The sequence below is a fragment of the Cyanistes caeruleus genome, chromosome 1 (genome assembly GCF_971803275.1).
Source record: "Cyanistes caeruleus chromosome 1, bCyaCae1.hap1.1, whole genome shotgun sequence".
NCBI classification, from domain to species: Eukaryota; Metazoa; Chordata; class Aves; order Passeriformes; family Paridae; genus Cyanistes; species Cyanistes caeruleus.
The window spans coordinates 107,293,971-107,309,571 of NC_141701.1; the positions used below are offsets into that span (position 1 = coordinate 107,293,971).

The following is a 15,601-nucleotide window of genomic DNA, read 5'->3' on the forward strand; positions in this document are numbered from 1 at the left end:
GTGTGGGTCCTTCAAGGAACAGGTTATGAGCCTGAAACTCTCTTAGCCAGGTGCGCCAAGAAAGGAGAAAGCGGGGCTGGTCTGATAGAGAAATCAGAGAATGTCCTGAGCTACAAGGGACAAGGCCTGGCCCTGCACAGGACACTCCAAGAGTCACACCATGTGCCCAGGAACAGTGTCCAAGCACTTCCTGAACTCAGGCTTGGTGCCGTGACCACTTCCCTGGGGAGGCTATTCCAGTGCCCGACCACCTTCTGGGGTAAGAACCTTTGCCTAATACCCAGTCTACACCTCCCCTGACACAGAAAACTTTTGGAATGATGCAGCAAGCATGCGGGAGCCTGCTTTAAGGTCCTGAAAAGTGCTTGACGAGGCCCAGTACATTTCAGTCGGCCCCGGGGAGGAGGGGGGTATCCCGCCGCTCGAGAAGCACGCACGGGGAGCAGCGGCTCCATGGGCGGGACAGAGCGAGCGGGGGAGCAGTGGGAGGGAGGCTGCAGGAGCGGGGAACTCCGGGGGCACAGGGCCGCCGGTAGAGCCGGCTGGGCGCGGGCAAGGAGCCCAAAGGAGCGGGCGATGGGAAGGAGCGGGCGATGGGGAGCCGGAAAGCAGCCGGAAGGCAGCGGGAGCAGCGGCGGCCCCGGCGGGTGAGGGGCGTGAGGCAGGGCCGCGCGGGGGGACCGTTACCTGCGCGCGCCCTCCCTCAGCTCCCCCTCCGGGCCGCGGGCGCCGCCATCTTGGCGTGTGGGAGCCAGGCGCCGCCTCCGCCGTTGGCACCGCCCGGAGGGGCGGGAATTCCGCACAGGGAGGAGCGGGAAAAGCTTCCCCTGTCCCGAGTGTAACGTGGAGGGGTAGAACGATCGGAAAAAAAAAAAAAAATAAAAAATAAAAAAAATCCGTTAACTGGGGTTGAGCTCTGTATAAGATGCACAGAGCCTGTTCAGCCCCGAGAAGAGACGGAGAGAGGGGCCCTCATTAATGTCTATAAATATCAAAAGCACGGGTGCCAAGAGGATGTTTCCAGGCTCTTCTCGGTGGTGCCAAGCAGTAGGACATGAGACGACTGATGTAGGCAGAAACTGATGCACAGGGAGTTCCAGTTGGACATGAGGAAGAACTTTGCTGGGACAGTTTGCGCAGAGAGGCTGTGGAGTCTCCCTCATTTGAGACATTCGGGAAACGTCTGGATGCAGTCCTGTGGATGATCCTGCTTGAGTAAGGAGGTTGCACCAGACCGACTGTGGTCCCCTCCAACCTGACCTTTTCTGTGTGATTAGTATTGCTCCCCTCCACAGCATATACAGATGTGTATGCTGTAAAGTGTACCCTGTAAAGTGACTGTATAGGTTAGGGCTAGATTTCAGTAATTTCAGTAATTTTACTTCTGTTTTTGTTTGTTTGTTTGTGTTTTTTTGGCAGATTCTGAAATAAAGGCAATAGTTTGGGGATTTTTTCGTGATGTCTTTTTGACTAGTCAGAGTAAAAGGCAGAAGTCACAGAAACACAGGATGGGTACCTGGGAGCAGGAAAGGCACTGCAGTTCTTTCTTGTCCTGGAATTCCATGTGTTTGAACGAGCTCAGCTCTAGTGCAGTGGGCCCCTGGCTGTTATATGGTCTAACCTCCCTGCTCCAGTGGGGTCGTCCTAGACAACATGGCACAAGTCAATAATGGCAATCTAGCACAGCATGAGTAATTCTACTTCTGCCTGGAAAGCAACATCTCACCCTGTTGACAACACTGTCAACAAGTTACTGCAAGTAACTTGTAGTAGCCTCCAAGGAACAAGATTTTTTTTTTTCCCCCCTGTGTTTGTGCCCTTTTGCTGCTGGCAACTGTTGATTCTTTCCATTTTTAGACCTTTTTCTTCACTGTTGTGTCTCCAACACAGTTTAAACAGACATGTTCTGTTTATGCAGTGCAATGCCTACAGTAAAGTCAACCTTCTTATGTAACAAAAAAAAAAAAAGTATTTACTGAATAAAAGCTTTCCACTTGGTTGTGTGTACCTGTCAAGTGTACTTAAATTATAACCTTTTCACCACAAAAATGAACAGAGAGCAGCTCTGATGCTGGTAAACTAGTATAGATTCCCCATGACTCTATGCATAATTTTATTTTGCTTTCCAGTTGATCCCCCTGTCAGCAAGTGATGGCAATTTGGCTTTAACAGGTCTTCCACCCCAGATTTCTCCCTGAGCTTCTGTGTAAGTTCCTGGACTGAGGAAGGATGAAGCATTTTGTTGTGTGTGGGAACAGGCAGTGCAGCTCCTGGCTGAGTCCCTTCCCCAGGATAAATGAGAGCTCAGGACCAGCTAGGACATATTTTCAGCTTACAGGATGATTTCCCTTCATACTGGCCTTAACCTCTGCACTCTCCTGATTCACATGTGAGTGAATGGATGAAAATTATCTCAGAGAGGTTAGCAGACTGAGTAATACCACAGAAAAAAGCCAGTATAAGATCTTGGGGCTTTGGTGTGCTTTTGGCTGTCCTCTTGACAACCCAGGACAATTATTCATTGCCATTTCTAGGCACTGCTGACATGGGGTCTTGGCAGTGTTTTTGAAATGGTGCTGCCAAACAGTCAGTGCTTAATAGGTAAGTAACTCCTACCATAAATAAGGCAATAAAAAAGCCCAAATACCAAATAACAGTGTATGTCTCGATTGGTTTTGGCCTTCATGAATTATCATACTATGCAGAATACCTTTGCTCTTCTTTCCTTCTCAGAATGTTTCTGGTTGGTCTTGGCTTTTCTCACGTTATTACAGTTTCTGTTTACAGAAAACTTATGTCTTGTCTAGCTTCCTTTGATACTGGCTGCCTTCCTCACTATTAGAATCCAGATTGTGCAATAAGCTCCAATAAAATCAACACAAAATGTCACAAATGAAAATTTCAGTATATTCTCAGAGTAGGTTCTCAGTAGTATCTTAACAGAAGCCACCTTTTACATGTTCTAAGTAACACAGAATTCAAACGTGTGTCAAACCTGCTTGACTTGTTTTTGTTAGCAGCTAATAGAAGTCATACCAGTAAAGTCCTTCCAGAAGAAAATAAGACTATATTGTATGATTTGGGGTTTTATTTTTCTCCATTTTATTTTTTTTAAATAGCATCTGCAAAATGGCACCTATAGCCAAGACTTGGTACAATACTTGCCATTTCATCAGAATTCCAGGATGGATTTGAGTTCAATCAAACCCAGTTTGGGTTGTTAGTTAATATGGTAAACAGAGAAGAGCTAGAGGCTCTACATGGGTCCAAACCTCAGTGAGTATTCCTCAGGTGTGGCAGGTCTACTTTTGTGTATAGCATACATCTAACTTTCTAGGAAGCGTTTAAGATTGTGATTTAATATTAATCTAAACAGATTATCCTCAGCTTTGAGCAAATCAAATACATAAGTAGATTGTCAGGATGAGAAAGCAATGTTTTAGTGAAATGAATGGATTAAAAAGATAAAACAAAGGTCTAAATGCTCAATCAGCTATAATCTTGATGGCAGAGCATGAGAAATATAGGTCAATATGTTTAATGTTAGATGCTTCAACAGTCCAGAAATTGAAATGTATTTTAAAAATTGTAATTCTGAGTTTGAGGCCATGATTTGACTTCCAAAATGTTTTCAAGACAACATAAGATAACCCTCTCATTATTTTGCTACTTTTTCTTGCTCTGAGCTCTGTGATGTTTTCCTCAGTTGAGGTGAAGAGCACTACACACACAAGGAGATTTTCATTTGCAAGCAAGGGGATGGTCAGCTGCTTCACATCAGGTCCCTTCCCTTTGGCAGTGGGAACCTCGCAGGTTCCTGAGCAGGATCCTGTAGCAATCATGAATCATAGCTGTGAGCTACACAGCACACCATATAAATTAAAATGAAACCCAACAGTACCCTGATAGCCCAGGCAAGGGTTGGAGACACCATCCACTCACCTGTCTCTCTTTATTGTACTGAAACCCATGCAGAGTGCAGAGAGGAAGAAGAGACACAAGCCCTAAAACAGCTCAGATTTTTCCAAACAGGGTACCTAACCCACTCTCCCATGATCTCCACCTTCCCCACCTGCAGTTTTGCTTTCTAACCTGGTCTGTTTTCTCAGTCTCATTTCATTATGGGAAATTAATGATATAGAAATAGTTGTATTTGCTTTTAATAATCATAAACTATTTTCCATCAGGCTAATAGTCCCCTGGTTTCTTTTTTTTAAGATTTTGCACTAATGTGTTAAGCATTTCTGTTAGTCCACATAAAGCCTGGAGCTACTTGGGTAATTAGATAATTCATTAGTTCCTGTATGGGAAATGTGCAGAAGTGCCCCAGTTGTCTGTCACTTAAATAGACATGGTTTCCAGATTTCCGTACAAGTATCATTTTGCTTTGGCTGATAGTTACCAGAATTGATGTTTGTGCTTCCTGGAATTGTTTTTTAGCTCCTACATCAACAACATGACTAGTATTTTTTCAGCCTCCTACAAAAAGGATTAAAACCGAGCATTTGGAATGCAAAATAATTTTTATGACCTATTTCAAATCCCAGCCCCATTTAATGTAATTAAAGAATTTGTTTGATTATTTTTTTCCATCCAACTCCTTGAATGTGGCTTTTGTTACTGAGTTTCATATTGCTGTTGTTTACATATACGTATATTTAATGGTTTTGCTCTAAAACACAAGGTCAGATAAAAAATGCAGGTGATTAGATCAGGGGTGTGGAGACTATCACTTGAGAAAGCAAAAAACAAGAAATTCATGGAGTAAAATTAAGAAAAATCCTTTCAAACCCTATCTATTCTCTGAGCCTAGATCTCAAAGGAAAGAATTCTGAGTGAGACCAAAAAGGTCAGTAGAAGCTTCACTTTTGAAATGGATTTTATTTTAAAAGCACTCAAGTATAGTGGTAGTGGAAGAATAAATGCTTGAAAGAGGTAGAAGAAGCAGAGATATACTTTTGGGATAGAAAGGAATTGATTTGGGCAAGACTGGTTACATTACTGGGATGGAGCTTAGCCTTTAAACTGTGAGTTTTGGTAACTCATAACTTGTATACAGGTATTACTGTTTGATGCCCACTTTAGCTGGGAACTGACCTTGGTGACAGGGGAGGTTCTTGTCATCCAAACCAATACAAGATTTGTCATTTCTTGGTTTGTCAAAATGAAGAACTCATGCAATGCATCAGGGGAAGAAGAGATGAGCTACATAAGAAGTCAAAAACGTGCCTGCCCCATCCAATGCCCGATGACCAGGATGGCCCTGTCTGGTTGTAAAATAGCTGTGCCTGTCCCCGTGCCACTCATTAAAATGCTGAATGTTACAGAAGAATTTTGAAAACATTCAAACATCCAAACTTGGTGGAATCATATTTACCGGCATTGTTTTAGTGGGCTGATGTTGGTACCCTGAGCCTGGAGCTGGGACATGGGGCTGAGCAATTTTTAAGACCTAGGTGAGCCTTACTCTGGGGGGGTTTAATGCACAACACGCTTGTATTGTGTTATTTACAGAAGGGTGCATTTAACCCAAAACGCACATCCTCCATGTTCCACGCGGAGGCGTTAGACCAGTGGCAGTCAGCAGCTTCTTACTGATTCAGACTAAAAGCGTGTGTGTAGGTGTGTGCATGTGGGTGGGGAGAAGTTATCAGAATCAATGCACCTTTACTTTTTTGCCTTTCATCGCCAGCTCGATTTTCAAACAAAGTAATTGGTACTGTATTTTCGTTTTGGCCATCTCCTAATGCACTAACACAATTTTGCTGTTGGTTTTGAATTGGTTATATGCAGTGGCAAGCCAAGCTACCCCTTTGCAGCATTCAAAGCTACACATTTCTTGCTTTTAATCTGAAAAGAATTTTTTTGTAAGACTGTTTAAAACTTTGAATTTACAGTCATTTACAGGGAATAAGAGCTCAGTCCTCATGAGCTGCTGGGCTCTGGTCACAGTGACACCATATTGTCATTAAACTATCTACAACGCAGGGACCATCTGGGAATATCGTGTCTCCTTATTACAGTTAGGAATGCAAGTTTTGGAGACCTGGCTTTTAATTCTTCTGTCCTTCTTTAAGTGAGTCATTTCAGATAGTAAGTCAGTTGTATGCTGAGAGGCGGGTGATTCCAGCTGCTCAAAGCCCTTAGCAAAGGCTGCCACATTGCTGAGGTACATATCCTCTACACATATGTGCAGGAGAGGATCATCCATCTGGACAGCCACCTTATGGAGAGGCACTGCACCTCTCTTCATCCACCTCCTCTCACAATGAATTTTTGTATTACAAAAGTGTGTGCTACCATGTCAGACAAGAAGGAGTAACAAGACAGGCACTTTTTAATTAAACACTTTTCATGTGTTGACCTTTCTTTCATTAAGAACCAGGCCCCCATATTTAAAACAGATGGCAAATGGACATTTTCTGTTCACTGTGACTATTAAAATAGCTTTTTACACTAATGGACAAACTTCATCATTGCAATTATCCAACAACTAGATTGCACTTGAACTTTGTAATGATATCAGCAGGAAACAGTTTGAGTGCCGGGTAAAACCATCCTGCACACTGGGCTTGTCTCGGTGGCTGTCAGCTGGCGCCAGAAGGAGAAGTGGAAAAGGAGGAAAACATCTGCATATTTAAAATATCTTAAAAATAATGAGTATTAATTAATCCTTATTGTATGGACAAGTGAAAATGGTAATATTTCCTTAAAAGTTCAGTGAAGCTTGGAAGTTGTAGTGTACAAATATTTACATGTATGTGTATGGGTTGTCCATGTGTGTATGTAATGCATAACACTCATATGCACATACACATACGTAAACTCGTGTTTTCTATCTATATGCTTATGAACATGCCCCAGATGGAAGTGGATTTGATCTCCCTCGATTTTTTTTTCTGTATTTCTACATATGGTAAAATCACCAAAGGAGAAGGAATGACTAAATTATTATTTCTAGTTAAGCATAAAACAAGATGAAAGTGGCCTGGGTTTACATAGAGGGGACATGGTGCCAGAATAACCTGATAGCTTAACCCTTAAATGAGATAATGGATTTTCCAAAATAAAAGATATGGTGAATCTCATTTGTACCTTAGCAAAGTAGTTGATACACTCCTATATGGGAAAATATTAATGGAGCAAAAGAAGACAGGGGTTAACAGATGGAATGAAAGGTGGGGAAGAACTGACCAATGGGAAAGGGCAGAGGAAGAGGAAAAAAAGAGAGTCAAGAAGCAAGCTACAATGAGTTCCTTAAGGGTAAATTTTAGGACCAGCGCTGGTAATATTTTCATTAAGTACATTAGCAGATGAAGTTAGCAGGCTCTTTAAAGATGAAGGGGCATAGATAACATGTAAGACTTATCATTTATTAAAACCTTTCCGATTCTGAAAGATAAGTGGAAGAGATGTTTGATTGGAACAGAATTTCAGTGTGTGGACTTCAGGCTTAATGAGGAATTTCTCTAAGGAACACAAGAGATGACTCAGGTGGAGAGAACTCTGGGTGTCAGAGATGATCAGAGTGACTGTGAATCAACTATGGGATGAACCCATGAACAAGGTGTTTGTGGCCGTAGCATACATTAGACAAGGTATTTCTAGCAGAAAGTGAAAACTTCATTATAGAAGGCATGGGTGAATGCACATCTGCAACACAACTGCTGCCACATTTCTCTGAAAAAGATTAATTAATCTGCAACAAGTGCACAGGTGTCATAAAGCATGTCATAAGAGAGATGGCATGAAATACTGCTTAGCCTAAAAAACAAAGGCTATGGTAACATACTGAATTCTTTCTAAGAATATATTAGATAGCCTAGTACCAGCAACAGAGAAGATATTATTTTTCCTATTTAAGGAAAAGAATAAAAAACCCACAAGTAACCATATCGCATTTAGACTGGATAGTAAGAGCAGGTTCTCGTTACTGGATCACCGAGGTCCTCTAACAACCTTCTAGAGGAGTGGAAACTGCTTCCTGCCTCAAATAACTCCAGCAAGTTTTAGGACAAAATTCAGCCCATTAACATCACAATCTCTGTAGAAAGCCAGGGCCTGGTCTAGGTTTGGCAATGAGGGTGGCCTCTGGAAATACTATAACTGATCATCCAAGTCCTTATTTCCCTGGAAAAATCGTAAATTACTTTGGCAAATAACATTTAAACAGGAGCCTTGCTTGCTAGGATTTAGCCTGGAATCACAAAGTAAGGCAGATACAGCCATGCTATCTATCCTGCAATACAGTGGGAATTCTGAATATCTCACAGATATGTAATGCAAAGTTGGCATTTCTGTAAATCACTTTCTGCAACCCCTTCAAAACTTGTTATGCTTTTATAAAAATGAAGATTTACATTCCAACAGGGAGAAGGTTCTTCTGCACATTTTTCAGCAAAACTGCCAGCATGGCTTGCAGGCATACCAGATGTACCGGATAAGCTCGCTCAGCGTTTCTTTTTCCCATTGAAATGACTTGCTAGAGACAGGCAGGAGGGGATGTTCCATGCCTTCCTGTTCTAAAAAGAAAATTCAAGCAAAAGACATGCAATTTCAGCACAGGATATACCTTGATTCATACTTTATTGATGAAAGAAAATAACTTGTTTACTCAAGAATGAGCTAAGCCTGGGAATGATGGTTATGGTTGGTGACTCAATGCTGTTCCTTATTACCATTTTTTTACAATCGAGCCATGGTATCTCCTTGCAGTCAGGGTGATAAAGTAGGTAGTGCTTCAGGGTATATGTTGTTTTCTTGTGCTAGGACATTGTGCCCTTTTTATACCTAAGGTAGCCAAATTTTGTGTGTCACTGTCCCAGGCCAGTGAGGAGCCACGTGTGGGAATCCTACTTTGGGCTCTCTGGAGCCCACTCTGGGCATGGGGATGGGGACAGTTTTCACCAGGGCCTGTTTTAGCTGAGGAAGGTTTTACACAAAGGGAAGAATTTCATCCAGTGGCAACACAGTGTACCTAAGTCAGACCCTGCTCTTTCTATTGACTACATAAAGAGACCAAGGAGGGAACTGACCTCCCAAGGGCAGCTTTTGTCAACCTCAGTCACTTGTACCCTCTGGCCATCATGAACTGTTGTGAAGATGTGAAAGCTGCAGGACATCTTGGCACTTTAAAATTAATATTTTATGTTCATTTACCAATCTGGTGCTTCTTATGATGCATGGACCGACCGAAAAGCCAACAATGCATGAGAAATTTCATGAAAGATTGAGTCCGATGTTTTGTCCCGACCTGGCTGCTGATCTGGGAATGGTGAAGGCTGTTGAGCTGGAGAAGCCCAAGCAGAAGCAGCAAAAGAGTAACTAGATACTGGACCGAGCAAACCACTTCATCAGGGATGATGCACATGGGGACTGCTTGCTCACAGTGCAGCAGAAAGTGTTGCTGCTTTAGGACATTACATGTATTACACCTGGGAGAGTTATGATGTTATTATGGTCCCCTGCTGTCTCATGCAATTGCAGATACCTTATATTCTTCATTAGCACTATTTGCATCTTGGAGTCCAATTAAAGGAATTTTTAATTTAATTTCCTTTGGAAAGGAAGCAAAACAGGATCGGTAATGCATTGTGGATGCTGTTTGATGTCTGGCGATCTTTCCTAATGATCATCTACTATGATTTAACTTCATTTTTTTCTATTTTTAAATTTTTTTTAATAACTTTTATTAATTTATTATGTGAGTATCAACAGATATATTTAATGCCATGTAAACTACACAGATATTATATAGAATAGTCTTGATTGATAGCTATGATGCTATCATATATGCTATTCAAATCCATTGGTACTAGATAGAAATCCTCTTGCTTCTAAATGATTAGATAACGAATAGGACTTTTGAATGCTCTGGACTGTAATTCCAAAATACCAATTAACACCTCCTTTCCGGATTTGATGTTATGAAACCTATCACTCATTTTCTCTTTGTAGTTGAAATTACAGGAAAAGATGTCACAAAATCCAAATAAGAAAGTGGAGAGTGTATTGCTTCTTAATAGAAGATGTTTGAGATTTGTATGGTATAGCTAAAATTAGAAAATATATTTTAAATGTTAAGTAGTACTATTTCAACAATATAAGACTTTTTAAATGAGTGCTGCTTTTCTTTTAACGGTTGAGGGTGTGTCTTTGGAGAGTATGGCTCATTAAAGATTCCATTGCCATAAATAAACTCAACCATACCAAGTTTAATTCTGAAATGCAAGGAAATTTTCACTTCTAGTTATGCAGACCCAGAGGGATACTGTGGTTGCCCGTTTGTGTTTCCTGTCATTGTGGTATACATGACAAGTACAGGGCTGCTTCAGTAGTTTCATTCCACTTTTTTTAAAATTTCTTTTTTAATTTTTTTTTTTTTTTTTGTTCAGCTTGAACTTGTGAAGAAGACTTTCATGAAGCAAACAAAATACCAAAAGATCGTATTCAGGTAGTTTGTCTATTACTCATACAGTCAGATTGATTCCTGCTTTTGATTTTTACTTCTAAAGGTGTTTTGGATGTAATTTTTTCTTGTTAACATTCACAAGTCTAAGCAGAGCATGTAATGTTCGCAGTTTTTACAAATGTTTTGCAAACCAAATACTTAAACTGCTAACCTTATGTTAATTTAAATATTGTTTTCTATTCTTTAACATTCAAAATACCACTAGAGGAGTTAAGACTAAAAGATGGCTTGACAACTAGGATCACCAGCCCACATTAGCACTGCTTTTATATGAACATAATGCTAAGATTTCTTAAGGCCTGTCCAGGATATTTAGTGCCTGTTCTATATTAGAGTGTTTTGCTGTATCTGTATTAAAAGCAGCCCATTGTTTATATAAAGAGTGACAGAAGAATTGAGGAATACATCTTACTCTTTCAGGTTTCCATTGAAGTACTTCTCCCTTCTATCCTGAACCGAGGGTTTATACTCAAACCTGTACTTGCCTGCTTGAGGCTGAGTTGTTAATCCAACACAGGGCACTTCCCACAGGACACTGTGAACAATCATTCAGCAGAAGTTTCTGCACTGCAGGACAAGGTGTGCCTGACAGCATGCTGTCCTGGTAGAGGTCTACCAAGTGACTGTACTAAAGCTAATTCACAGGCTGGAAGTTGGATGATAGCTCTCTTTATTGATCTGAGCTCTGACAAAACTGGAGAAGAACAACTGGAAAGCAAAATTTACATGCCAACAATTTTCCAAATATCTGGAAAGCATAATGGAGAATTAGGTAGGTAAGAAGATGCCTATGAAATCTGCCTTTAGATGTGCCATCAGAGAAAAGAAAATAATTAAGTTTTTGATAAAAATTTAGAAACTCTAAAATGGTCTGTAGTGCATATTCAAAATGCACTGGGGCAGTGCTACGGCTCAGTGTCTTGTGAAGTACCAGCTGCAAACAGAATGCTTTATGTTCCCTGGGAAAGCCAGCAGTCTTGGCTTTCTAATGATATAAAGCAATTCATTCCTGCCTTAATGCCTCCAAGGGTTCCAAATCTTGAGACAGATTCTGTTTCAATGCTCATAGGCTTGCTGTTTGGAGGTTGCAGGCAAATGTAGTTTTTGTAGATTAAATTCATGTTTTAGGAAAGAAAGTGAAACCTTTGTCTAGCATGCTGTTTAGTGTTTTAAAATTGTAGATACTCTTTGTAAAATGTTGGTGTGAGAAGGCACCATGTGGTGTGTACTTGGTGCTTGTTTTCTCAGAAGTCAGGAGGCCAAAGGTGCCTGATAAATGGAGCTTATTGGACATTTAGCTGTTTGGCTAATTACCTACTTTCTGAACAGAGTGTAACTGAGAATGCTTTTTGTCCCAGTCTCCTGGATACCACATGGTTAAAACTGACCACCAGCCTTTGTGAACCATTAGTCTTGAAATTTTTATTGTGGAGGATGTTGGCTTCTTCATCACTTCTACATCGCTACATTTTGTTTCGCTGTTTCCACCCCAAAATCTGGGCACAGCATCTGATTTTGTTGACAAAGAATTGAGTAATTATGCAATAGTCCAGGGTTTTTTCCTGATCTCAAAGATTAAGAATCAAGTAAGAAGTAAAGGGCTTTTTGTAAATTAGACCTTTATTTAGATACTGAGAAGGGGTAGCACAGTGCATCATGCCTTGAAAAGCATAGGCCCTTTCCACAACCCTGGCAGTAATCTATAGAATGATGTCACAATAGTTAATTTTTGGTTTTCAAATACTTCCCTCTTATCTCATTTTTAAGAAGTTCCCCATGTAGTCTCTATAACTTAACAAGGAGTGAACTACTCTAAACATCAGTTTCCTTGAGTCCACAAGAAGACATGAATGCCTTTACCAGCCAGGGATTTGCCAAAGCACTCTAGACTTTGTAAAAACAGTTTTTATTAGTAATTGGCTGGACACCGTATGTGCAGAAAGGGGAAAAGGAAAGATTCTCAGACATGACAGGATTTTCTTTATGGATTGATCTTTGTTTTTATTACCTGTAGGAACTAGTGAACAAATCAAAATGCCAGCCAACCTCTTCCAGAAATCTGGGTTCTCAGGAAGATTAGTGTGTAATAATAGTTTTTTTGCCCAAATAGGTAGCTTTTCCTACCCCATTGTATCCTACAGTTCCTCATCTCCTTATTGAGCTGCTGCAGGTAAAACCTTTCTACTTCCTCTTAAATAATTTTGATGACTTGCTCCTTTTGATGTTTGTGATTAAAAAATACAATAGGAAGATGACGCCTTACAGCAGGAGAGGCTCCCACCTGAGTTCTCTTCTGTAGCTGTAAACAAGCAGCGATGGTTTCTACCACAGAGGAAAGTGAGGCAGACCAAAAGAAACAGTGGTAACAATTCTCCACTAGCAAATCTGGAACTACAAGAGAAAGGATTTACAAGGTTTTTGGAAAGGAGATAAGTAGCAGACCTCAGAACTGAACCCAGATATCCTGACATCCAGCTCTGGCTATAAGTGAACAGGCACCTGCATTGTTTCTTTGTGATTGCCAACACAGGGGTATAAATCCAAGCAAGCAGTGCTGAGCTTTTTCAGCTCCCACCAAAGTAGGTAGGGCTCAGAGGTGCTAAGGCCCTGGCTGCCCTCAGCAGGAAGATGGCATTGGACCTGCTATAGGCCAGTGTTGGTTCAACCCCTGCCATCCCCAGGCTCTGCTACCTGCCTGCGTCAGCCACCTCCTTCTATTTCTCACATGCCTCTAATCCACCAAACACACACGTGGGAGTATCTAAATTAAAAATAGAAACCCAGTAAAAAAAAATGCAGTGCAGTTGGAGAGCTGATTTGCAGATGAATTATTCATCCCCACATATCCCTCTCATCCCAGGATGATAGTACTGGAGATGCGCAGGTGCAGCCTGGCTCAGGGATTGGTCATGCAAGGGAGAGACAACTTTGTGGGTGTCTGTCCCCTCTCAGCAAGCTAAGCCTCCCACTTTTCAGCTCCTCTCTCTTTTTATACCAACTGTGTCATGAAAACACCTTAAACCACCACATCTCTCCCTTCTATGTCATTCCGTTTGCTTATTACTTACTACCCAATAACCAGATTAATGCAGCTTGGCTCTCTCCAACCCAAAGAATTGAGTTAGTCCAACCTTTTAAAAGGTTATTGGAATGTTCTGTTCCATCAACACCAAACTTTAGTAGAGAAATACATAAAAAAGCTGCTTCTGTGCTTTTATTGGCCAGACCTGAGCTGGGGTGCTTTGGTGGGTTGCCAGCTTGCGAAATTGCAATTTGCGAGAGACCTCGAGTAATTTTCCCCATGTATCTGCAGGGGTGACCTTTGGTTTTAATCAGTGCTCTGATAGTTGTGATTGCAGTGTATGATGTAGAAAAAAATCTGGCAGTTAATTGTCACTTTTTTTTAAAAAGAATTTTTGTAAATAACATTTTTATTTCCACTGGGAATCATTCAATTATCAGAGCAATCATAAAAACCTCAGAAGCCAGAAGACTCTGTGACATGAAAGAAAGGCACAAAAACCCCCTGGACTTAATTTCAAAGTAGTTTTCATGGTTCCTGGCTGGCATCCTGCTTCCCATGCTTGGTGTGGTATATTTGGCATGACTTTCCTCACCACCATATTCCTGGGCAGGAGCCTTGCAGGACCCCCATCACGCATCCTCCCTGAGGATCATGCCCTGCTGTTTAACTCATGGGCACATGAAAGCTGAATGACATAGTAATTAGGAAAAAAAACCCAATGTATTTGGTATTGCCTCTTTGCTTCCAGCAGACAAAGCCTCCCATTTCAACTGTCAATGTAAGCAAGATGTTTGTGTTGCATAAAACAGAGCTTAGTCCTAGATTATTCTGGGCAACGTCTTTTATGTTTTCCTTCTTCTCTCCATTGGCTCTCCTTTCTGTGGGGTCCCAGCCCCAATTTTTCTCTTCCATGGTTTCTGTAGGATGGCTACATGAATGTGATACTCCCCATCTCATTCCTACAACCTGCTGTCATATGCCACCAACTCATACCCAATCCAATAGTCATGGCTGCTATGGAGGTTTGTTGGTGTCTAAGGAGGCTAACCTTCCCCCACAAAACTGCAATTACTTCATTCTGAATTACAGCAAATTCCAAGAAACACCTTATGAAGACGTGAGTCCATGTAAGGATGGTTTCACCTCACTCTGCTGCAGCAGGCATTCAAAAGGGAAGACAAGTGATGACTTCAGTAGCACCTAACCCTCTCCTGTGATCCAAATATCTTTTCAGCTTCCACCTCAGCCAGAGACATGGGTGGAGCAGGAGACAGAGATTTGCTTTGGATGTTAGCCAAAGTAACCATGGGACTGAAGTGACCAAGAGAAATGGGTAAACAGCAGCCGCAAGTCAACGTCTGCCCAAGGAAGCACTTAGTCCTTTGGACAGAAATGCTACAATCTCTCAAGTTTCTAACCCACTTCTGCAGTTCAGTGATACAGGAGACTGTGCTAGACATCAATCTGGGCACTTGCCTCAGGCCTTCTGCTTTGCTTTCGTCTACTGGTTGGCACTCACTAGCATCTTCCCTTCACTGCAGGGAGATTATTCCCAGTGGGAACTGCAGGGAATGGGTCTGCTTCTCATGCATAACCACATCCTTTTCTGGGATGTGAATGCCTAGGGTCATGCACTTCCAACGTATGGCCAGAAAGAAGCCCTCCAGTTTTCACATCTCTCCATGGCTTTTGCTAAATTTTGTATCACCTTGTCTTTAGCTGATAAATCTCAGCTGAAAAGCAGCTGCTCACTAACCACTGTAAAGGGGCCAATTTCTCCAAAAAGGGCCATTCAGCAGCAGTGTTGCTACTTTCTGTGTTCATGCATATCCTCCATATCCTTATTTTTTGCAGCTAAACTTTAGTTTTGTGTGAAGATTTGGTGAGCACTGAAAAATAAAGCAGGCTGGAGAGAGAAGAGCACCACAGAATGCTATTCGTGTGATGTCAAAAGAGCACCAGATTTTTCTGTTATCTCTGATAAAATGCTGAAGGGCAAGGTGAGAAAATGGAGATTTATTATCACTGATCATAGTTCTTCTTTCACTGGACTCACAAAACAGCAGGAAGTAGTGAAAAGAGAATTTTGAGTGGCTTTCAGCTGT

General features: G+C 41.5%; 1 protein-coding gene across 2 annotated transcripts in view; it reads right to left on the reverse strand.

Moving 5' to 3' along the window:
* Positions 1 to 1,236, reverse strand: part of LARS2 (leucyl-tRNA synthetase 2, mitochondrial) — an 84,126-nt gene extending 82,890 nt beyond the window's left edge. The window contains exon 1 of one of the 2 annotated variants that reach the window (XM_086848179.1): positions 688 to 1,236. The gene's annotated coding sequence lies outside the window, so the exon portion shown is untranslated. The remainder of the gene's footprint in view (positions 1 to 687) is intronic. The other variant, XM_086848186.1, reaches the window with a different exon arrangement.
* Between the last annotated feature and the right edge of the window lie 14,365 nt (positions 1,237 to 15,601).